The 24,614-nt window shown below is 45.1% G+C and overlaps 1 protein-coding gene across 2 annotated transcripts in view; it reads right to left on the bottom strand.

The window, feature by feature from the left end:
- Positions 1-24,614, bottom strand: part of DUSP10 (dual specificity phosphatase 10) — a 114,841-nt gene that overhangs the window by 13,025 nt on the left and 77,202 nt on the right. The window lies entirely within an intron of this gene.

A 24,614-nucleotide genomic window follows, 5' to 3' on the forward strand; every position in this document is an offset into this window, starting at 1 on the left:
GTCAAGAAATTGGTTTGTTCAGATGCAGACTTGTAAAACCAAGGCAGCCACCTCCAAAGCAGAGTATAAAGTGTTAGTTTGAGAGGTGATTCGGTATCCAAATTCAAGACTGTGGAACAAAAGCATGGATGCTTGTATTCTGGATTTGCCAGCAGACGATACAGTGATCCTGAACACAACATCTTATATCATTGACACTACTGTGTTGTCTTACTTGGAAAGCGTTGTCTTCCCAGAAGCTGGTGGCATTGTTTATCCTATTACCTGATCTGTCTTTTTATGTAGGCCATTTGAGTAGAAGGGGTTCTAGACAGAAGAGAGTGGACAATATATTGCAGGCCTCTGGCAAGCATATTTTAATTTAAGGGCTGCTCATTTGACACAAGAAACGGTTTGCTTTTTAGTACAACTCAAAGGTTTTTGATTATAATTAGCAGCATTAAAGATAGTGGTGAAAATATAAAGGTGAATGAACATGCTTCTCCCTCTCCAGTTCCTTTTTGGATAAATGTAACTAACTCTCCTGGACAGCCACACACACACCACTTGACAATGCATGGAGTGTATACATCTGACCACATACTTCAAACATGCAAAGTTCTGCCATATTTTTGCTGGCCAACATACAACACCATTGCGAGTATGTAGATGAGAGAACTGACTTATGGAGACTAGAAAATGCTATCTTCTGATAGACCGCTTTCAAGTAACAATCACACTACAGTGAGGGGTACTTGGCATTAGCACATGGAGATCATTATTGACCTACTCTCAACCAATCCAAAAGTTTAGATTGCAGTCAATAACTACTGGTATTGACTGCATTCTGAATATTCTGTCTTTAGAAGCAGACAGCGAAACAAAAATGCAATTTCTAGGCACGATTTGTTTCAACAAGGTACTTCCTCTCTGGGAGGCCTTTCCTTTAGCTTCAACATGCTATACAAGAGAAAGCTAAAACATTGGAAATTGCATTCACTTTCTTAAAGAGAAATCATTTACTTATGTCCCTCTGCTTCACCCCAGCCCATGACTTGGCAGAGGGCCATTATCCCGCGATAAAGGCCCCCCTTAGTCTATAAGGCTATATCAGCAGATGGAAGTCATTATTGAACTTCTTACTACTGTTCCAAAGTTTGAGAAAGCAATCAGAAATATGGTTTAATGGGGCAGGCTGTACTGGCCCATAATGGGCCGATAGTGTGAGGTAAGGCCGAGCAAAGAAAAAGCCATTACAAAGAGCTAAGTGCCATTACCAGCTGGTATATGCCATAATGAAGAAGGCCAAGACCAGGTAATACCATGAAGCAAACATTAACAAAATATGCTGATACCATGATTATTATAACAAGAAGAGCATAATAGAGCAAGCATTGCAGGAAAAGTAAAATACTAAGTTACATAATCATCAAATTTCGATGGTCTCCTTCTCACCTGACTTCTGGGGCAACCAGCATTCATTCCCTTGTCCATTACCATCATGCCCAGAAACTTTGTAAAGTTCCCCATGTGCCCCTTACTGTGAGTCATCTTGATTACCATATGAGTCACCACCACAGGATGAAGGAGTTTCTCCATCACGCTCCAAACTGCAGCCATTGTCGAGGCCATCCGTGTACCATTCATCTCCCCATCCCGAAATACATCCCCACGCCGTTCACTAGCAACACTCTGCTTTATATGAGCACTGTGCACAATGGCAACATGGTCCATACTCCAATGCCTTCCATCACTTGTCACATGATTTTTACCCACTTTACCACCTTGATGGGATAAAAATAATGGGAACATCCTTTCGGTAAACTAAATGGCTTCTTTACACAAGCACCAAATCACCCACATACACCATCCTCCCTTCCACAAGCTTTTGCTCAATTTCAGTGTGTTTGTCCTCAACCAACCAATGTGGGAATAACCCTGAACACACCTTCCTGCTCCTCATCTTCTCAAAAGTCATTACGCCTATCAACTGGTTCCCTTTGGCTGCGAGAATCAAGTTCCAGACGATCTGCATCATCCTCAAGTCTTTCTGGGGCCTGGGACCATGTTACATCCAACTCTATATCCCTAAATACCTCCCCATAGTTCCCTTCGCTCATCTAGCTCTAACTCACTGCAGATCAGATGCTTCTCCAAGCAGTGATTCAGGGGTAGATCTCTCTCTGCAGGTGCCTCACTCTGCAATGGCCTCCCTGCCGCTCTCATACTTGAGCCGGATCACCTTAAGTTCCAGCAAATTCTCAGGGCCTTTCTTTTCTCTTCTTCCTTACCTCTCCCCTCCCCTGCTAATCTCCCCTTCTATCCCAGACTGACTGCCTGGTTCCCTATGAGTCTTACAGGTCACCAGGCCCACCTGAATCCAGTCTACTCATGCACTTATTACCCCTGTTACCCCCTCCCCCTGCGGTTGTCCTGGGCCCCTCCCCATGCACTACCCTGGCTGGGACTGCACCCATCTAGCCCTTCCAGCCCCTTCCCTCACACTTAACTCTTGGCCCATCCTCACCCCCTTCTATTCCCTTCCCTGGCCTCCATCGGACTCCTCTGGGCACACACCCTCTCATGAGACAGGCTGCCCTGACCTGCCTCCCTTGGACTTCTCGTTACTGCACTTGCATAATCTCACTGTTGCAAGACCTGGTAAAATCATTTCTGTTTTGTTCCCTGTTCCCCCGTCTTGTTGCGCCTTGAAACATTTGTGTATAGGCACATTATAAATGACCAATAAATAAAATAAATAAACATATGAGGTGTATCTTTGTACACTCACATCATTTCCTGGATGCTTTTTCTCCAGCCAAGACTGTTCACAAATGCCAATTGAATTGTTTCTTTAATGATACCAGTTGTGCGTTCAACAAGCCCATTGGCCTTGGGATTACATAAAGCGGTGCAGTGATTCTCAATACTGCCACCATCCAACTATTCAGGCATCTCCTGTGACACCAACTGAACTCCACTATCAGAAATAAAAACGTTGGGATAACTTTCTCTGGAAAAAAAAGCTTTCCATAAAATCAATCACGCACTTGGTAGAAATTATTTCCACAAATTCCACCTCAAACCACCTTCACTCATAGTCCACAACTACAATGGCAAATCAATGTTCCTTCCCCAATATATGCATGGGCCCCATAAAATCCATAGCCACTTTTTCCCATGCATGCTCTGGAACATCCACACTCCCAATCTTCATCTTCTGGGTCTTTAACCATTCATCACTAGCCCCACGAGGGATGCAAAAACCCACCTCCTCATCCACCATGTCATCCACAATGGGCCATCAAAACATAGCCCAAGATGGCTACTATGAGCGCACTTAACCAGTTCTCTCCCAAGCAATGTTGAAGGAATCAACCTTTCAGAGCTGGCCAGGCCCCACATCGAACTGCTCAACCCGTTCCTAACCTTGTAGTACTGTCAACTGTCCTCACCAGAGCGCCACTCTTGCTTAGTCCTGACTATAGTCTCCTTTAATTCCATATAACATTTGATGTCCTCCAACCAAATCTGTATGAAAAATGCCCTATCCACGGTATTCACCACCTGAGCAATCCATGTGTCGCCCACCAACTCTACCTCTGCAGAACCCATCATAGGAGATCTTGATAAGCAATCAGTGAAAACATTACAATGCCCTGGAACAAATTTGAACACAAAGTTAAATCCCTGCAATGAAGTCAACCATCTAGCTATCCTTGGTGTAGCCAAACACCTTGCGGTAAATAAATGTGCCAAGGGCTTATGATCACTTGTTATAACATAGGGAATTCCCCACACATATGTTTTGAAGTAATTCAAGGCCCAATAGCACGCCAAGCTCTCACGCTCGATGGTAGAATACCTAGACTCTGTCGCCATGACACAAATGCTACCAGTACCTCCACACCTTTTCTGGACTACCTCAGTGCTCCACTGACTGCAGGCACATGCATGCACAAAAATGATCGTCTCTGCCAAAGGATCAAACCAGTGTAACATGGGCACATTAGCCACCTCCTGCTTTATCCTCCTGAAAACCTCCTTTTTTTCTTCCCTCACACAAACTCTGCCCTCACTTTCAACAGATCTTTTAATGCAGTGCACTTTGCCGAAAGGTTTTCCACAAATTTAGGATAAAGTATAAAGTTCCATCAAACCCAGGAGTAACCTTAACTCATCCTTTTTTGATGGTGAACACATCTCCAAAATTGCATCAACCATCTCCGGGCAAGTTTCCAAACCTTTCCCAGACAATCTTTGACCCAAGAATGGCACATGATGTACTTTAAATTAGCATTTATCCTTCTTCAAAGACAATTCTGCCACCTCGTGCCTTCTCAGAACCTCATGCAATCTCACATCATGTTCCAACTCAGATTTAGCTCCCACTATAATATCATCCAGGAAGCATCTTACCCCAGGAATATCCCGTAATAAATCATCTATGATCATCTGAAAGACAGCAGATACTGACGCCAGGCCAAAGGGAAATATCTTCAAATGAAACGTCCCCATGGGCGGGATAAAAGATGTCAGCGCACTTGATGTGCATTGTTAAGCCTCCTGGTGGTAAACTGACAAAAGGTTGAGTGTGGAATACCACTCCGCCTCCTCCATAGTTGTTAACATCTCTTCTGTTGAATAATATATTGCAATTCAAATCCCGTAAAACAACAGGAAGCCTTATCCGACCATCCGGGTGCTGGATCATGACAATAGGGGACATCCATTTGCTGCACTCAAAGGGCTCAATCACACAGACTACGCGACTCCATCCTGACCTTTTCTCTCACCCCCAGGGAAGGTTCCTCAACTTATGCACACATGGCCTAGCATTCTCCACCACTTGATTTGTGTGGCAATAACCGTGTAACCTAACTATCCCTTTGAGGAACACATTACTGAATGTCCTCCCCACCTCATTCATGAATTTCTCAGACTTGTATTTACCAACCTTACTTGAAATTCTTTTTCAGGATGCAACTCCAACCCAAGTTTACCTTGGTGCTTCCACTCCAGCAAACAATCTCCTCTGAGTGCCACATACACTTTGGCATAAATATGTCTGTTTCCATATGCAACGTTACACCAAATAAAACCCTGGGTGTCAATCTCGCCTCGCCAATACGCTTTGGGCATGATACCATATGTTTGCAATGTGTGACTCTTACCACCCCAAATTTCCTCATATTTCTCCTTGAAAATAATAGTGTAAGGTGACCCAGAAGCCGTCAATGGCTTTGTGGTAAAAATGCTAGTTCAGCGCAATAAAAAGGTGCAAACCTATCAGCTGCCCGATTAGCCCACTGAAAAGGGGAGGTGTCTTTGTTGATAGCCATACAGTTCTATGCACTAGGCTGGAGAATGCCCTACATAATTGTGTTTCAAGGAAATAACATATAGGTGATACATTTGAGTTACAGGTAAGTATACAGGACTTAACATTGGAGCAATGCAGTGCAAACAGGTCTCACAGTATGCTTTACATTAGAAACAAATTCACATTTTATTAACTTGCTTAGTTGCCGTAGAGGCTTGCAGCACATTGCAAATTACATCTTCATGTACATCATACTGTAAGAACTGAACAGACATTGCTACTTTAGAGGTAAGGATAATGTATGTCCCACTATAGGGCAATGATGTAGCTCTACCAATTAGCCTCATTTGTAAAACTAACCTAATGTACCAATGTGGTTTCATGAGAATTAGTTTGTATGATAGCGCCTTTCATGCAGTTATGTTCCACATTCTGTATGAATTTTGTTTTCCCAGCTCTGACTGGATCCAGAATAAATTGCATTACTTCTTGCTTGTTACTTCTTGCTTGGTATACACTCCTTTTTGGATTACTTTTGTAATTTTTTATTGGTGAGTTCCGAGGCAACCCACTGAACACCGTAACAGCACCCCGAGCCACCACATTTTCCACCTCATCATCTCACACTGCAGCCACAATGTGAACAATCTTGTTAGACCACTCCTGTTTCTCCTCCACCAAACACTTCACACTTGCCTCACCTTCTGGCACACTTTTATTGAATTTACACAATCTGGCATATTGTTCCATTGTGGCACACTTCCTGCATTTCCCTCTCATGGCAGGACTCTCCTTGGGATTGAGTGCATGCTTCTCTAATCCACATCTTGGGCAATGCCCCTTACACATCACATGCTGTGAAACTTGACTACTACCCCCTACACTGTTGACCTTTTTACTGCACACACTTTTGCCTCCTCACCAATGGTCTCCACTGCCCTTTGCCACATTCACGCTCTATTTTCCATTTTTGGCTTTCACCTTCTTCAGACACCTGCTTGTTAGCTCCTTATCCTTGGCTATAGTTAATGCCTCATGTAAGGGAGGGTTCTCTGCCTTCCATACCAACTCCTGTATCTTTGGATTGGATGGATGCATCATTATCTGATCCCAAATGTACTCATCCTCCTTCCCCATAAATTCACATGATGCCAAAAGCTCCTTAGATCAGCCACAAATGAATCCACCATTTCTCCAACCCCTTGCTTCCTTGAAAAAAATGTGTACCTTTCCAACACCACGTTTACCTGCTTACGATACTGAGCCTCCAGCATCCTAATTACATTAGCATAAAATCCATCACCATCCCTATTCCCCCCTCTTGAATGTTAAAAACCATGTGTACACCTGGCAACTTTTTTATCACCCTATGCGCCTCTGCTCCCACACAACACACGAAGATTGGGAACTTTCTTTCATCAGAGAATCTCTCAAAACCTGGTGCCACAAAATAGAACTTAAAGAGATGTTTTAAATCCTCCCAGGGAACAGGCGCTTGCCCAGAGGTAGCCAGAAACTTGGGAGGCGGATCCAAATTCTGCATGGCAATATATGTTAGGTAAAATAACTACGATGAATAACAAATGCAGCCCCAAAACTGAAATGGACAAATTACGACCCACCCAACCATGGCATTCTCCCACTCTCTCCCAGTCTCTACCACCTCCGGAGCGACCTCCCACTGCCACCAATGTCCCCCAGATAATGCAACCCTCACTGCCAGAAGATGGGATGGAAAGATCAGATGACAAACAGCTGTAAATATTCCTAAAGCTGAAACCTGAAAGTACCTGGCAGGACGATATCCCACTGCCACCTAAATTGAAAGCTATAGAATATGCACCTAGCTAAATCGAGCCTGACTTAACATAGCACATAGTTCACGTGGGCCCAGTCAGAATATCTTGCCTAGAGTCAAGCGTTCCACCTGACCTGAAGGTGTCGCTGCACCTTCCTGACCACACAATGGGCCTCATTACGACCCAGGCGCTAATGGGTTAACGGCGCCGTAAAAGGCTGCGGCGCCGTTAACCTATTAGCGCCTAATTACGAGGTCCCTTTGCGGGACCCGACCTTAACGGCTGGTTTAGACCAGCCGTTAAAGTAGGGATCCGCAAAGGGACCTTGGTGCTAATTACGGTGCCGCAATTTTGCGGCACCGTACTTAGCGCCTTCCCCATTCCCATTGAGCCCTATGGGGCAAAAATGGGAATGGGGAAGGGCCATGGAGGAAGGGGGAATTACCGCCCCGCCAACCTTGTAATGGGGTGGTAATTCCCCCTTTCTCCATGGCGGAGTCGGTAACTTACCGGCATGGACTATGGTGCTAATAGCACCATGGCCTTCCGCCAGGGTCGTAATGAGGCCCAATGTCAGCATTGAGAAGAGGAGCCTGGCTGGGGGTGTAACGAGATATACACACCGCCACTGCTCTGACGCGGCCCTTCTCCACCTCCTTTCAGGCCGACACCTTCATGCGCATGTCTGGACAGAACACTTCCTCTCCGGCTGACACTCAGATCAACTTTCACTGTGCTGCAATCCTTGGAGCAGCTGAGGTGCCAAATGAAAGTACACCCGCATTCCAAGGCCCGACGCGGGCTCCAAAAACAAAATGCTACGGCCTGCTCACAAACCCATACTGCCACCTCCACAGCATGCAAAGGCAATCAGCCACACTCTGGGCCTCAAAGCCGATGGCCGTGACAAGCGGGCAAAGGAATTCCCCACAGCAAGGGACAATTGCGAAAACAGGACCACCTCATACTCCGGTCCTTAAAAGGGGATATGTTGGTCCGCCTCACTCCAATCTGCTGCGGACCTGACAATGACAAGTGGGATAGAACTCTTAAGCTCGCCCGCTAAGAAAGTGGAGACATCACTAGCCCTGCTAGAGCTCCAGTGCATTCTCTTGACAGCACCCGCCTCCTAAGCCCTAACCTACGCCCGGGTGATAGAAGGACATGGACTGCTAGTGGGCTTATTTGACGGCCCTGACACCAGCTACATGAGGGAGCCCCAAAGCACCAGGAAACTCACCTACTCAGCCCCGTCCGGACTGGATAGTAAAGCGGTGAATGGCACCATGTGCCACACCTGGACTGGACCTCCCAGCCACTGACAGGGACACCGCACCAGACCTCCTATGGTACCGCACCACAGGTCCACCAGGCATCCCCAGGTTGGTTAACTTGGTGGGACACACCGGGATGAAGCGGCACAGTGGAGCCAACCTTAAATAAGGCTTTGACTCCACTACTGGTCCAGAAGATGCCTCTGACCGCTACACTGACATCCATCCATCCATCCTGCAATGGTGTCTTCCTTCTTCTTGTCTCCTTGGTGCCACAAAATGCTGTAATGAAGAAGGCCAAGACTAGGTAAGTGTATTTAGTACCACAACAAAAGTTTATTGGAACATAAGACCCCATGTGGGTCCAGACTTCTAGATGCCGGGTCTAACTGTCGGTTTGACAGTAATGGTCAACTATCACTTCATGAGGCGCACACGTTGGCATTCCAATGTGGACCATTGGGATGCCTTCACGCGCACGAGGTAATACAATAGTATAGCCCACATTCATAGTGTTATCACAATTGCCACTCGTGATACCATCTGAGGTGATCATGGATAACTAATCTCAGGATGACAAAGTGCCACGAGCACCTGCTACCCGTTTTGGGAAAATACAAATTGGATGCCACCATGAAGTGGTAGCCAGGCTCTGTGCAGAGCCCTGTTCAATTTCCATGGAGGTCACTAGAGCCCAAGAAGAGCGGGATACAGGAGCAGAGGGGGATTGTGAGGTGGCAGCATGCAAAGCAAAGGTCGCTGGGTAAAGCATTTTCTGCCTCACACAACAGCATTATTCACAAATAGCCAAATATGTTTTCTTGTACCACCTACTCCAGTACATCGAGCTTCTTACCTTGTTACAACAATATCCTACAATGCATTCTAAATCACATCAAAATGTTATTCTCTGGCTATTAAAAGGCAGTACAAATGATCTCTTTATTTTCTAACCCTTGGAAGTTTAGACTGTATTTTAATGGACTGTACTTGGTGGCTGGGCCATTGAACATAGCTGTTACGCCTTACTATACTTGACCATGTTCTTGCACAGTAGTGTCAACAGGGGGCATAAACTGGCCAGCCAATGCTTCAGGTGCTGCCCAAACAATGTCTCTGTGCGAGGAAGAGTAAACACTTGATCCAACAGGCTCACTTAAAGTGCTTTGAGACGAGTATAATAAGCTAATGCTGTCTGTGTCTGACCGGAATGGTCAACAAAATGGTGGACTCACCATCTGTAATGCCCTTGTGATATAAGGAACTCAGAATGCCAAACACGAATATTCAGAATTCAAATAAAGGGGATGTCCACACAGTAGATTTTATGCATTATTGCGTGGATATTGGACCATCAGAATAATTGATTCTGCTCACTTTATTCTACTTGGTCTCTAGCTCTGTCTTGGCTCTTATTGAACCATCAGACTCATTGATTCAGCCCACTTTATTCTACTTGGTCTCTAGCTCTGTCTTGGCTCTTATTGGACCATCAGACTCATTGATTCTGCCCACTTTATTCTACTTGGTCTCTAGCTCTGTCTTGGCTCTTATTGGACCATCAGACACATTGATTCTGCCCACTTTATTCTATTAGGTCTTTAGCTCTGTATTGGCTCTTATTGGATCATCAGACTCATTGATTCAGCCCACTTTATTCTACTTGGTCTCTAGCTCTGTCTTGGCTCTTAAAGTGCATTTGGTCCTTTGTACCTGTCTGAGGCCTGTCAGAAATATGTTAACCATCGTGCTGGAGGGTCGAGCCATGCAATCAATAACTTTTGGTTAAAGGGCCTTCTTGTCCAACACCCAAACCTCTTCACGTTATCTGGTGGGCCCTTGGAGTGGAAACACACTTTCACCACGGCTATTTCCCATTTTTGTGGAAGGAAAACCCCCACCTGTTTTTGTTTTCCATCAAAGCGGGTGTGTAAAGCGGGTGTGTATGTGTTGTGAGTTTCCCACGCACCACTCCTTTGCGGTTTGGTATTAATCAGCGCCTCGTCTTGGGCGTGCGACTGGAAGGTGGTAGAGCGATGCTAACCGAGAACAGTGACATCACTGATCACTTCACTTTTTGTAAGTCACTAACCAGTGCCCAAAACACATTTCTACTGACGAAAGTGAATTGAGCTCCTAAAGAAACCAAGTAGCACAGAAGGGAGGTGTGCAATACCTAAACATGGACCTTTGCATTAGCATCATGCACTTGGAAGGAAGGAAAGGGTGTCAAGCAAACCTGCTTCAGCTCCCAACAGCCTCAGCTTGGGAGGAATCCAGGGTGCTGACAGACGTGAGTCAGAAAACACAGCCGGCCTCACCCATTCAGAAAATAATTACAAACCGCAGCTGCATTTAAAAGCTAGTTTCCTCCCTGGCAGGTTGAGGAGCGATTACAAATGAAGGACCTTTCCTTCAGGTGACAATCTCTTTAAGTCAGATGTATCAAACCATTTGTTGACGTCAGCGAAAGCCATTGGTGAATTGTTTTTGGGAGTGTATTGTATCTCATCCTTAGAGTGCATGTAAAAGAAGTGGAAGGGACAGTTCATAGGGAAAAGGCCTGTGCTGTTGGTTAAGATGCTAGCCGGCAACACAAGATATGCAGCTTATCACAAAGCATAGGCTAGGGTAACATAGTTTCCAGGAAACGCTCTCTAACAAATTGACAAAGATTCAGAGATGTAACCATGGGAACAAGCTCATGCTTCTGGTGCAATTAGATGACATTTAGAGTTATAGGTGAGTGTGGCTATCAACGGTGGGGATATATTCCACCAGGGTTGCAGAGCAACACCTGATAGACAACGAGAGTGAAGTCTAAAATGGATGTACATCTTAGTTAAAAGCGATTCATATATAATGTCAAGTTTTTTTAAACTTCTGGGCATCCATTTTGCATCCCCTGCTCTGCAGCAGATTGAGAGGAGTGCCATGATGGAACGATACTAAATATAAGCCACCAAACTTCCAAGATTGCCCCTCATGCATCCAATTTGACATTATGATATATGATATAATATTTATAACACGTTTAATACCCAGAGGTTTCTAAGCGCTGCCCCGAAGATCGAACCTGTGATGCTCTGTGTCGTCTTGCTTCCAAGGCAAGCATGTTGCCCCTGAGCTATCTTCCCTCACATTGTGTACTAACTTAAAATTCTCCAAATCTGCCTTGGAAACACAGCCTAATTTACGACATATCCACCTTCCCTGATTTGCAGAACTATGGTTCACGTAACAGGACTGACAATCACCCATGCTATTATAAAACATTCTTTGTCCACTTCATCCCTCCCTCCATTTCCCGCTTTTCCATCCTTTTATCTTCCCCTTCCTCTCATTTTCTCCTCCGGCAACCTACGATCTGGATCCCCTAGCTAGGGCACATCATGCCACTCAATGCACACCCATATGTCCCCTGAAACTACTATCGTGGTAGTTTGGCACAGTATAGAATTGTATTAGCATGACATAACATTGCAACAAAAAAAACAGATTCCCTCTCCCCTCATCCAACAGCAACACAAAAATGAAAAACAAAAATGGCAGACAGAAATGTCAGATTGCACTGTTTTGATGTCATAGCAGTTGATTATGGAATCCATCCTCATCTCCCTTGACATCACAGCCTGAGACATACATCATTGAGTTAGAAGTTAAATAGTTGCTATCTGTTTCTTATGAAAATCATACACAACTTGTGAACAGGTACCATAACACCTCTTCAGCCACTCATAGCTTGAGACATGGCCTGTGGACTCGAGCTACTGCAAATTATAAAAATTCCAAAGGGTTCCCAGACATGGCGGCTGTGGCCCTGAGCTGCTGCACACAACGAAAGTTCCAAAAGGTTCCCAGACATGGTACATGTGGACCTGTGCTACTCCAGACAACAACAAAAATAGCGTTTCCAGACATGGTGGCTGTGGCCCTGAGCTGCTCCAGACAACGAAAGTTCCAAAAGGTTCCCAGACATGGTGCATGTGGACCTGTGCTACTCCAGACAACAACAAAAATAGCGTTTCCAGACATGGTGGCTGTGGCCCTGAGCTGCTGCAGATACCGAAAGTTCCAAAGGGTTCCCAGGCATGGTGCCTGTGGACCTGAGCTACTCCAGACAACATCAGAAACAGTGTTCCCAGATATGGTGCCTGTGTACCTGAACTACATCAGACAACAACTAAATTCAAGGTGTTCCCAGACATGGTACCTGTGGCCCCGAGCTGCTGCAGACACAAAAAGATCCCTAGGGTTCCCAGACATGTTGCCTGTAGCCCTGAGCTGTTGCAGACAACGACAAAATCCAGATAGTTCCCAGAGATGGCTGTTGTGGAGCTGAGCTACTGAAGACAACAACAATTCCAAAGAGTTTCCAGGGTAAAACATGGTTTCAATGTAGTAAATGACTTCGAGGTAATATACTTTTGCTTGGAAGTATAGATTTTTTTAAGTATTAGTGGATAAAGGCAGCTTCCAGAGTTGTGGAATAGGGTTGGTAGGAAGAGTGGAGGAAGGTGTGGCCATTAAAACAAATGAAAAAAGAAATTCAAAGTAATTCGGACGAAGTAAATTACCACAAAGTAATTTACTTTGTCAGAATCACGTAGAACCATTCGCAGACATGGTGCCTGTTGACCTGAAGAGCTGCAGACACTGACAAATCCACACAGTTCCCAGGCACAGTGCCTATGGACCTCAGCTCCTGCAATCAAACATCAACACAGTTCCCAGACATGGTGCCTGCGGGCCTGAGCTACTACAGACAACAAAAATGATCAATGAGTTCCCAGATATGGTAGCTTTTCGCCTGCCCTATCACGTGGGGTGCATTCAAAGGTCCCAAACTGAAGTCCCTTTCGCATGAAAAGCAGGTTTTGTTCAGCACTGACACAAAAACAGCTTTGTCTGTGGCTGCAAGTGAAAACTGAAGGCCCATTTCACCTGAAAAATAGGATTTTTAAACACTGACCCCAAAAACGGTTTGAGATGTGTATCTGCAGTTTAAATTTGAAAAATGTACCACTGCTAACAGGACAAATGTAAGGGAAAAAGACATGGTGCTTGTTGACAAAAGGTAATGTATATTATGTTTCACATACAAAATACCAGCAGACATTTGAAAAGCCACTTTGTTTTCCATGGGAAAAATTCTGTAGGCCAGAGGCAAACCCTTTTGGCTCGTGGGTGGGCAAATGTCTCAAAGAAATCCTCCACTCTTAAGTCCAGAAGTTACATTCCCCACCTAATTACAAGTGTTCCCCAGACTTGCTGGCTCTGAAGGAAGTGATCGTAGGACAGTTCCATTGGCTGGAGCATGACCGAAATGTGTTGAGGGTGGCTTCTCAATTAACCATTACAAATTGGGTGCTCATCCGCGATTTAGCTGCCTATTCCTGGCCCATGACAAGTACATTGCGACAGACTATTCAATATGAAAATGTGCCGAATGTAAGAGTTGGTGAACGGGTGAATGGTAAAATTAGGAATATGGTTAGGAAATTACATGTTCATAACTGTTATGCTTTCTGTGAAAATGACGAAAACATTGACACAGGGCTTTGCAAAATGGTGCGGACATGGCTGTTCCCATGATTAACTGAACCAGTAAATATGTATATTATGGCAGTTGCTAGTAAAATTATGAAGTTTTGCTAATAATTAGTTTGTGCCAAAAATGTGATATGAGAACAAATGGGGCTTGTAAATTAAGCTGCCACATGTCAGCTCCAGACCCCTAAACCAATCATGACTAGGAGGCTCGGTTTGGGAGGAGAGAGATGGGTAACTGTCCAATCATATATGTGTGACCTCTTGCAGGGTGCTCCCCCAAGATTGTACAATTGGTGGTGTCATCGCTGCTATATGAGGTAGACTGTACTATGAGGAAGGGATAGAGCTTCAGAAATTGTCCATCAAGAGAGTGCTGCTAGCTGTCTATTGCTAGGAAGGCCTAAATGCTGACTGAGTCATATGGTGGAAGAGCGGGAGGCCATCCTTGAGAAAGGAGTGACCAGACCCCATCCGTATTTTTCCAGAGGGTCCTGACATGCAGCTGGCTGTCCTGAACTTTAAACAGAGTCTTTCTATGTAAGTAGAACTGAGCTCTAGGAAACCAAAAGGTGGGGGAGTCTACTTGTCTTAAATCCTTTCCCTTTATAGGGGCGAGGGAGGGCAAAACTGTCTAGTGCCTTAGCATATTTAACTAAAAAATATCAATTTAATTAATTCCCCATTTGCTGGAACACAATGGGGTGATTTGTGTTAAAATTCGAAATTAACAAAGCTCACTTCCCAGTGTGCACTGAAGAATTATAACCTATAATTTAATTGGGTAATCATTTGTATTGTGTTGGGCCCGACTTCTTTAAGGAAGAGGGGTCTCTTTGTTCATAAATCAGTCCAATCTTTTTGTCCAACTTTCCTCTAACACAGGCCTTTCAGTGGAGGGGGGTCTTAAATCCAAAATTCCCCAAATGATTCTGATTTGTCTGTCTGAGTTCCCCAACACAGACCAAAGTAGAGGGGAGGTCCCAAAAACAAACTGCTAAATTACCCTGTGTTTATTTTAAACCAAATGTGTGGGTGAAATCAAAATTGCCATATGTATTTTTATTAAACTTGAAATCTTACTGCTAGCCTTTTAATCGCACAGGAAAATTGAAATTGTGCAGCACTAGATCTATAAATGTGTTCACTGACCAGAGTTAATTATTTCTTGAATTGAAATGTGTAAAATGTAAAGAATTGTGATTTGTGTTCTTTTCAACTCACCTTTGTGATTTTTGTTGAGAGAAGTGTAAAGTGATGCTTGACTTTTTGCATGAATTTCTATTACTTTTACTCTTACTTTTCATAAATACAAATATGTTTCTTGTACACTCTGGCCTGGTTCTTGGCTCATAGTTAGCTGAGGGGGGGGAATCCAAGGGGCATGATATGTGTCTGAAGTAGGGCTGAATAACAGAATCTGTTGAACAGTGTGTAGCATCACACCTTGAGTGGAGAGGGAAGGAACTCTCTGTGTTGAGGGTGGCTTCTCAATAAACCATTGCAACTGCAAACAATGAGCTATCAAATGAGTTCTCAAACATGGAGCATGTGGAATTGAGCTACTGCAGGTAATAGAAAAAATCAAATGAGTTCCCAGCCATGGTGCCTATGGACCTGAGCTACTGCAGACAACGACAAATCCAAAGAGTCCAAATGCATGGAGCCTGTGGACTTGAGTTACTGCAGACAATGAACAATTCACACAGTTCCTATACATGGTGTCTGTGGACCCGAGCTACTGCAGACAATGAACAATCCACACAGTTCCTAGACATGGTGTCTGTGGACCTGAGCTACTGCAGACAATGAACAATCCACACAGTTCCTAGACATGGTGCCTGTGGACATGGGCTAATGCAGACAAAGAGCAAACCACACAGTTTCCAGACATGGTGTCTCTGGACCTGAGCTACTGTAGACAATGAAAAAACCAAAGAGTTTCCAGACATGGTGCCTGTGGACCTGAGCTACTGCAGACAATGGAAACTCCAATGAGTCTGAAGACATGGTGCCTCTGGACCTGAGCTACTGTAGACAGTGGAAACTCCATTGAGTCTGAAGACATGGTGCCTGTGGGCCTGAGCTACTGCAGAGAATAGAAAATACAAAGAGCTGCCAGATATGGTGCCTGTGGACCTGAGCTACTGCAGACAATTAAACATCTAGAGAGTTACCAGACATGGTGTCTGTGGACCTGAACGATTGCAGACAAGAAGTGCAGAAGAATTATTAAAGAAAGCCAATTCTAAAGACCTTAATAAATGCCCCCACTGGAAGTATCCTTCAAGTATGGCCAAGAGTCAATTGAAATCGCAGTGTATATTAAAATCTACTAGACCACATGGTTTTAAAAATTACACATTGCACTCTTTCAATACTGCTCTCAGTGCCATGCCCCAGTCCACAGTGTGAGATACATCATGATTCTGAGCTAAAAGCAGTCCACTGTAGGTAGATGTTGGTTGCATTCTGCATGTATAGCAAGGCTAGCGGAATGTTGTCAGGTCGTATTAGAGTGTTGGGTGAGTGTCAGTGCAGGTGTTCCAAGATAGCCAGTTGAAAGTGGAAGCTGGCTGGTGTGGATGACGTGCCAATGTCTGTGTCCCAGTCTTCCTACCCCTGTACTTATCTTGGATGGCACGTACCTGAAGGAGATACGGACGTATCTACAAGAAGAGAGTGCCCCGGCATCTTTTTAAACCCATGGGGCTTGCCTCACAGTCTTTTGAACTCACACAGCAAGAGAGACCTGATGCCATCCATTTGCCAGTTCTGGCATTCCTTTCACTAACTAGTCATAGAGGAGATTCACTGTAACTTGTTCGATTAAAGTTAAGAAAAACAACAGCTTCCAGAATTCATGTGCTTTTTAGAGCTACGCCAACGGCTGGAAACACAGTATCCGGGGAGTCGCCTAGACACCATCACACTCGTATCATTGTTTAGTTTTCAGTTCAGTTGGCTTGCCAGTCAGTGCCTGCTTGCTCAGGTATAAAGACTCTATTTGGATAGTTTTCACACTGCTATCCCTTTCAGCTAGATGAACAGTAAAATCGGTGCTTTATTTGGCTACAAATCCCTTCTTTGTTTTAGGGTGAAGAGAATATCCATGCAAAGAGCAGTCCTGATGTTACAGTCCTCTCTCTTTTGTACCTCACTTTGCAATGACATCAGCCCGAGGCTCTCCACCTGCCCGGTTTCCATAACAACCATACAAAGGCACACAGTGACATCAGTTGGCATGACATCAGTTCTTTGAGTGCAAACAATGCAAGAAGCGCTACTTTGTTTGAGGTCTTTGGTGCGACTGCGTTCCCGGGAACCGGTGATGTAATGCTAACAGGTGGCCTAAGCCTGCAATTGCCTAACTGAAAAGGACGGAGAAGGATAGCCCTTCTGCCTATATCTACATGTAAGGAGTAATGTTTACATAGGAGCAGACTCCAGAGAGTCTGACAGGGGCCTTTTTGTTTCTCTTTTCCTTTTCTGTATCATCCGTTGGGAGTTTAATTGCATGTGTCCATGCACAAAAACCTCTCATTCAAGGGAAAATGCATTCAAAAAATGTTTGAAGTAAAGAAACATAAGCAATGATTCCCAAAGTACTATAATATGAATAATCTTCAAAACTAAGTTAACCACTAGCCTTTAAGTAACATAAGATATGTGTATAAAACCGGTAGTAATAATTTTAGCGACACCCACAAACCAAACACAACCATGACTCCCAAGTGAGCCCTTCAGACAGCTCTGGCATTGAAGCCGGCAGAACTTTGCATTTTGGGGTTTTTCCCGTTTGCCCCATTATTATCACAGGTCTTCACATTCTACAGCTGGCTAAACAAGTAAGGCGGCTGAAGGTGTCTCTCAGGACACTAGGCCACTGGCAGCTGTCATGCAAAAAACTTGACATTACAATAAAAGCATTTACAATTGCATGTATCACTATGTTGTTGCACACAGAGATACTTTAAAATGCTACAGTTGTAATGTGTTACACTGAAACGTGGAACTCACCTATTGTGCATTGTAGAATTGCACCCTGGGGCGTGTCAGACGAAATCAGAAGGCTCAGAATGCATGCATTAACATGCTATATTGACCTGTATTCTGAGGGTTCTGACCACTCTGCGTGTCCCTCAACTTTCCACACCTCTGAACTCCGCACTGCACCGACCTGTCATGGCTCAGCTGCCTGCTCCCTTCGACACATGCTTCCAGTGCATCCCTCCACTGGCACCTCCACTCTTGCTTGCTCCGACCGAAATGTAAATGTCAGCTGAAGCGCAGCTTGCTCTCTTTTATGGCGGCCATCTTGTCCTATCATCTCCTTTCTCTGTGTTGCCCTCAGTACACCAAAAGCTGCATGTCCGGGGTACGCTCGTCTGGATCTTCCCCCTTTCAGTCATTCTGGAATTCCCATGTGATATAGTTGAATAGCCCACTACTGCAAGATACAATAGCTGCTAATTGCCCTAAGGTTGCGTTACTACCCACACTTTGCTCAGGACATGTACGTGGGCTTCCAGCCCGTTAGCAGTGGGTATAGTCCACGGCTGATTGTCTGTCATCATTCTGTGCCGCAGTCTACCTTGTAGTCTTTGTCACAATTTTGGCTAAAGTTGTCAACTGCTTTTATGTTATTAGGTGCACCTTTACCCAATCTGATTTTACAGTCAATAGTAAATTGCCTGAAGTCCATATGAATAATGCAGAAACAGAGTTTCAAGTCCTGAGATATACATTGGCCCTCATTCCGAGTATGGTGGTAGTCATGGCGCTATTTGCGCCATGACTGCCTCCCATACCGGTACCAACTCTGGTTTGGTTCAATGGGGACTTACCGGTCCATTCCGACCTTGGAGGGACCGATAAATCCCCATTTACCAAACCATTCCCCATTCCCATTTGAGCCCCCATAGGGCTCAATGGGAATGTGGAGGGCACCAATAACGGGCCGGCGTAGGCCAAGCCCGTTATTTGCACCCAGGTCCCTTAACGGGTCCCGTCCTTAACACCTGGTCAGACCAGGCATTAAGGAAGGGACCCGCTAAGGCACCTCGTAGTAGGGCGGTAAGGGATTACCAGCACAGGTCTCCTTACCGGTGCCCGGTATCCCTTACAGCCCTACTCAGAATGAGGGGCATTGTGTTGCGATAAAAACCCTGGAGTGGATAAAGGTGATTATGGTGACATTGGGACAGTTGGCTTTGTTTTAGCCCAGAGACAAAGACCGTGTGTCAGGTGTGGGTAAGCACCAACCCATTAAGCAAGACACCTTTGTTCATTCAAAGAAGTGTCAAAGTAAACCTGGTTACTGAATCCATGCCATCACTCACTTTTATCCAGACATGGTTGTTTAGTCAACTTTGCTTTGCATGATGGGGCTTGAAGGCCCAGTATGCAATGACATGAATGAGTTGTTGTCAACTAGCTTTACAACCTGCATATTCTTCAAAGTATACAAAGCGCGACAGGAGCTAAGAGCATCAGTCCTTTGGGCGCAACAGGTCGGAAATAATGACTCATTCTAGCTTGAAACATTCCCATGCCCCTAGAATGAACCTGATCCTAGGGTAGTTCACAATTTAGCCAGAGTGTAGCATACCACATGCCCCAATCATAGCCCTGATAGTAGGACAGAAGGGTGAGGCCATAGAGTGCTCACCTGATTGTTCAGTCCTAAAGTAAGATTACTTCCTTCCAGTCATCTGGGCCACAATGCCCCAATCCTGGGTTTCCACCTCTCCACTGATTGCATTCTGGGACGTGTAGTCTTTAAAAACTTTCATTTAATAAAATTGACTTAAGTGATAACAGAATGTGGTTTATAGGGTGCCCTATTTAAAAGCATGTCTGCTGGTGTGCTTTACAGGTGTACTTGCACAACTACTTTGTGGATAAACATCAATGTGTATACTGTGATTTTGAGTACATCGTTTGTTCCTTGGATATGAACATGCAAATGATTGTATAGTATTCCCATAAATCTGCAATATGGTTCATTTTCATAGTTTAAAAAACAGACCCCAGGAATAAGTGGTCTTTGAGCTGTGGAGAGCAGAAGTTTCTACCATTAAAACAGGAGACTGGAGAAAACACCCAATAAACGTGCAAAGTCAACAATGTTTCTAAATCACACAGATTCCTTGAAAAGGTTTAGCAAACCCTCCATGAACCTTAAAAGCTCCTGCCAGACAATCAACAAAATGTAATCGGCGCATAATACACAAGCCTTTGCCACTCCCACTTTACATTTGTTCTTCTACTCTATTTTCAAACTGGGTGCATTGTCATTAAGGCGTATGATAGAGGAGCCCATATACAGGGGGCAATAGGGTGCACACATATTGTGGGGATAGCTAGCGCATACTATGTGGAGACGGGAAAGAAATGTGGAGAGCAAATGAAGAACACTCATTGGGGGAATAGGCAGCCGATGTATGGGGGATTAGGAGCAATTACATTGGGGAGAACGGGGTGCCTATGCAGTAGAAATGCAAGTTCAGCGCGTTAGAGAGGCACAGACTTATCAGATGTGGGATTAGCCCATTAAAAGGGGATGGGGGCTTCATTGATAGCCACACACTTCGATGCATTAGGCTGGAAAATGCCTCTGTTAATTGTGCTCTACGCAAACATTCTATAGGTAATGAGGTTTGAATCACGGGTAAGTATGTAAGACTTAACATTAGACCTATGCACTGTAAACAGGTCTTGGTGCTTGCTTTTATTAGAAATGAATTTGCATTTTATTTAAATTGCCTAGCATCTGTAGAAGGTAGCTGCACATTGCAATCCACACGTTCCCAGGATCATACACTAAGGGATGAGCAGCCTTTGATACTTTCAAGGACAGGAAGTGAAGCTCCTGGGTGCCGGGGGAAGGCAGTGAATGCACAATCATTTTATGAAACTGGTCTACTGATGGTTTAAAAATGCCCCATGTGGGTTTTAAATTGCTCCTTGGCACATTCAGCCTAGGAAGTGGTTTGAAGAGTTCCGAAGATGCAACATTAAACTGGTAACTTGTCAATTTGACCTAATGTTTCAATGCTACTTGATGCTAATTAGTTTGTACGATTATAAAAGTTTTCATTTTGGGGGCATACTTTTGACAGCGCTTTTCATGCAGTTCTGTTCTGCATTCTGTTTGAATTTCGCTTCCCCAGCTGTATCTGAGCCCAACTACTTTTTTCAAATTGTTACTGGTGAGTTCCGAGGAGAGTCTCAGTTCACCTATATGAACATATGCAGGAAGACACATGAGAAGAAAACACAATGAGAGCGTGCATGCGGTTTGAGGGATGGGGATCCCCTATATTACGGTGGGCATTTATTGACAGTGGATAGGGATAGTACATCATGGGGTACAGGGGGCCTTTATGGTAGGGGATGCATGGTGAGAACAAACGCAGCCCTTAGATTTCATCAGTGATCTGTTGAAGCATCTCTTAATTACTTGCTGCCAAAAAAGAGGAGCTGATCTTTACCATTCAAACACCTTTTCTAGCTGTTGACCAGCCATCTATCAAGAGGCTTGCTTTAAACTACAACAATAATTGTATGGCATAAGACTGGAACCACAAAGCGCTTGTCAATGCTATAACTTGAGCTATGTAGATATGAACCCTCTAATTCAAGGTTCCCAATTGGTTGTTTCTCTAATGAAGAGGCAGCGGGCGGTTGTGATGATTTGGACCCTTTGGCTAGGGTAACCAACAAGGAATTTAAGTACAACGGAATCACAACCACACTTGTGCATACACGTCAAGTTTAGATTAATGGACTATTTTAATAAAAGTGAAAAGAACCGACACATGTTTCGACCACAAGGTCTTCTTCCAGACTTGATTGTGTTCTTTTCTCTCACTTGTGGGAACTTAAAGTGCACTGTTTTCAGTAAATTACATTAGCCGCAATAGCTCTCAACTCAATTTACTGAAAACAGTACACTTTACCATGTGACCAACACAATGAAAGGGATGAGCAGTTTCCCGCGGTTTATAGTCATTCCATCAACCGGCAAAGCATCTAATGCCATACCATCTAAAAAGAGCATCTAAAAAAAAGCATCTAATGCATTTCTTTTTCATTTTTTTTCAATGGGGGGTTGCCCCCCATGCCCTTTTTGTTAACCTTTAAAAACCGTTTTTATTAAACTAAACGCTTTACCATCTGAATAATTGCTTCACATGCTTTTTTTTTAGATGCTTTTTTTAGATGGTTTGGCTGTCGATGCTTTGGTTGTCAATGCAATGACCGGATACCGTTTCCCGCTCATCACTTAGAGCCACCAGACTTCAGCGTGTCTCGCTATTCCCAGCGTGGGGCTGGTGCTGCGTTTGCAGGCAGAGGAGCTGCTGTGAAAGGCCCTATACCATGACAGTGCTCCTGCTGGGCAACACTGTCCCTGTCTACCGGTTTGTAGCAGAGCCCATGCCGAGCAATTCTGAAGCTGTGTTCCGGAGCCCCTGCTGGGCAACTCTGGATGTGCAGGCCTGGGTGCACCCAGGCCATGGCCAGACCGTGTGCACATGGTCGCACAAGGTGATCCCAGTAATTGTTTATGTCCGCTTGGCATCCCCCCACAGTAACTATTTGCCTGGACCCTGTGCCCTGGGTCCAGGCACATCAATGGTGACAAGGAGTTTTCAGGGCCCAGTGTCCCGAGCTGTCACTCTTAGTAGCTGTTGCCCGAAAGAAAATTGAAGCCTGCTGGGGGAAAGGAGAGGTGAAGCGCCATCTGCCGCCAGAGAGAGGGAAGATTGGAAGACGCTCAGCGGCCTCTGCCGTGTAGAAAGAGAGCGCAATGCTGGCACCAAATAATTAAATCTCCTGCCGGATAGCTGCAAGTGTGTGTGGCCCAGCCTCGGTGGGTGCATGTGGTCCTGCTGCCAGCATGTGGGTTGCTTGCCGGTAGGCCCTATGAAATCCCGGGCCCACCATTGGTGAAGAGATATCCTTCGTGTCCGAGCGAAAAGCAAAGGGGAAGCGGACCCGCCTGTGGCATACCCGTGCCCACCGGCAGTGATAGCAATGTGTGGGTGCAATGCAAAGAAATGCAAATGGCCGGGGACGCACAGGGGTGAAAGTGATCAAGCGCTCTGGTATTGGAGCTCAGAAAAGAGAGGCCTTCTGTTTAAATATGGATCCCGGGCCAGCCGGCAGTGAATGCTGGTGTGCTCCGTGTTGGAGCTAAAATGAAAAAGTGAAGTGTTCCATGCCGGCGCTCCCCTTATGATCCCGGGGTGCACTGCAGTGAATTTTGCTATGCTCCATGTTGGAGCGTGAAGGAGGAACAGCACAAGGACCCCTGTAGACCCTGGGCCCAATCGGTGGTGAATTGAAAATAAAAAAGTGTAACTGGCATGTGAGGGCTGCAGCTCTAACGAGTGCTTGTGCGCCCTTCCATACCAATAATACTCCTGCCTGGAGGAGGTGAAAAAGCAAGTGGCCTGTCACCCTGCCACTGCCTGCCTCCAGGTGCGGCTATGCCGGGTCCAGAACTGTGGTGTTGACTGTCCGTAACTGATGCCTGTTCACCTATGAGCTGGATTCCCGCAACTGTGCAAGTGTTCAAAGTGGACTCAGTACCATGCATTTGTGATGTTGTGGTGTTGCATGTCATGTATATGCCCAAATTTGTCCCGGTTAAAATGTCATGTGAAGCTGTGCTCCTGCACATTGTCGGAATGCTTGATATCATGCACATGACCGACAATGGTGTTGTTCGGTATTTGAAGTGGGCGGTCTCTCAGCCTCAGGATGCTGACGACCCCTGTGGCTATGGTGCTCCCCACAGACAATGTTGTGTGCGAGGTGGTACTGCTGGCTTGCACTGCCCTAACTGCTTAAAGTGGACTAGGTGACAATGTTCATTTGATGCCGGGAGCCTGCATGTTACTAACATGCTCAAAGTAGCCCCAGTAATCGTGTTTTTCTGAAGCTGCGATCCTGCACTTAATGGCAGGCTTAAAGTGGACCCTGCTTCTGGGCACGTTATTGTCTATTGAAGTACCCATCTAACCAGTATATTCAAGTGTCCTGTTGATTATGTGTTTGCTTCACTATGACCAATCGTATGTGGTTAGAGAGATAATATGTGACAGAGGTGTTTGGAACTGTATCTTATGCTGCATCGTGTTAGGGCTATAACATCTGAGCCTAAGGGCCTTTGCACTGCTGAAAAGTGACTTTGCACTGCTGACACAACCCTAGATTCATGGAATCGTGCAAAGTGTATTTTTGCTGTGCAAAGTCTGGGCAAAGTCAGCGCATGGTAAATTTTGCAGTACAAGGTGACTTTGCCAGGCAAAAATACCCTTTGCACTTTGTACCGGGCCAATATTCCATGAATCGGGCCCTAAGTGCATGTACATATTGTTTACACCACGGATACCAAATGGACCAAGCATTACTGTTTGTGACTGTTGATATATTGTGATGCCCATTGATGTTGGTTTTGTTCTGTCATGAAAAAGGAGGTGTGGTGTGCCAGCCCCTTAAGGCAATATGAGTCCCTGCCAGGGCTCGGGCGAATGTCACATGGCTTTGACCATGTGACCAACACAAGAAAAGGGTTGAACACAGTCCTTCTACCATGACAGTGCCCATGCTTAGCAACACTGCCCCCATCCACCAGTGTTTAGGAGAGCCCCTGCCGGGCAACTCTGCAGATGTGTT

Source organism: Ambystoma mexicanum, chromosome 4q, assembly GCF_040938575.1.
Source record: "Ambystoma mexicanum isolate Mex_15411 chromosome 4q, UKY_AmexF1_1, whole genome shotgun sequence".
Classification (NCBI taxonomy): domain Eukaryota; kingdom Metazoa; phylum Chordata; class Amphibia; order Caudata; family Ambystomatidae; genus Ambystoma; species Ambystoma mexicanum.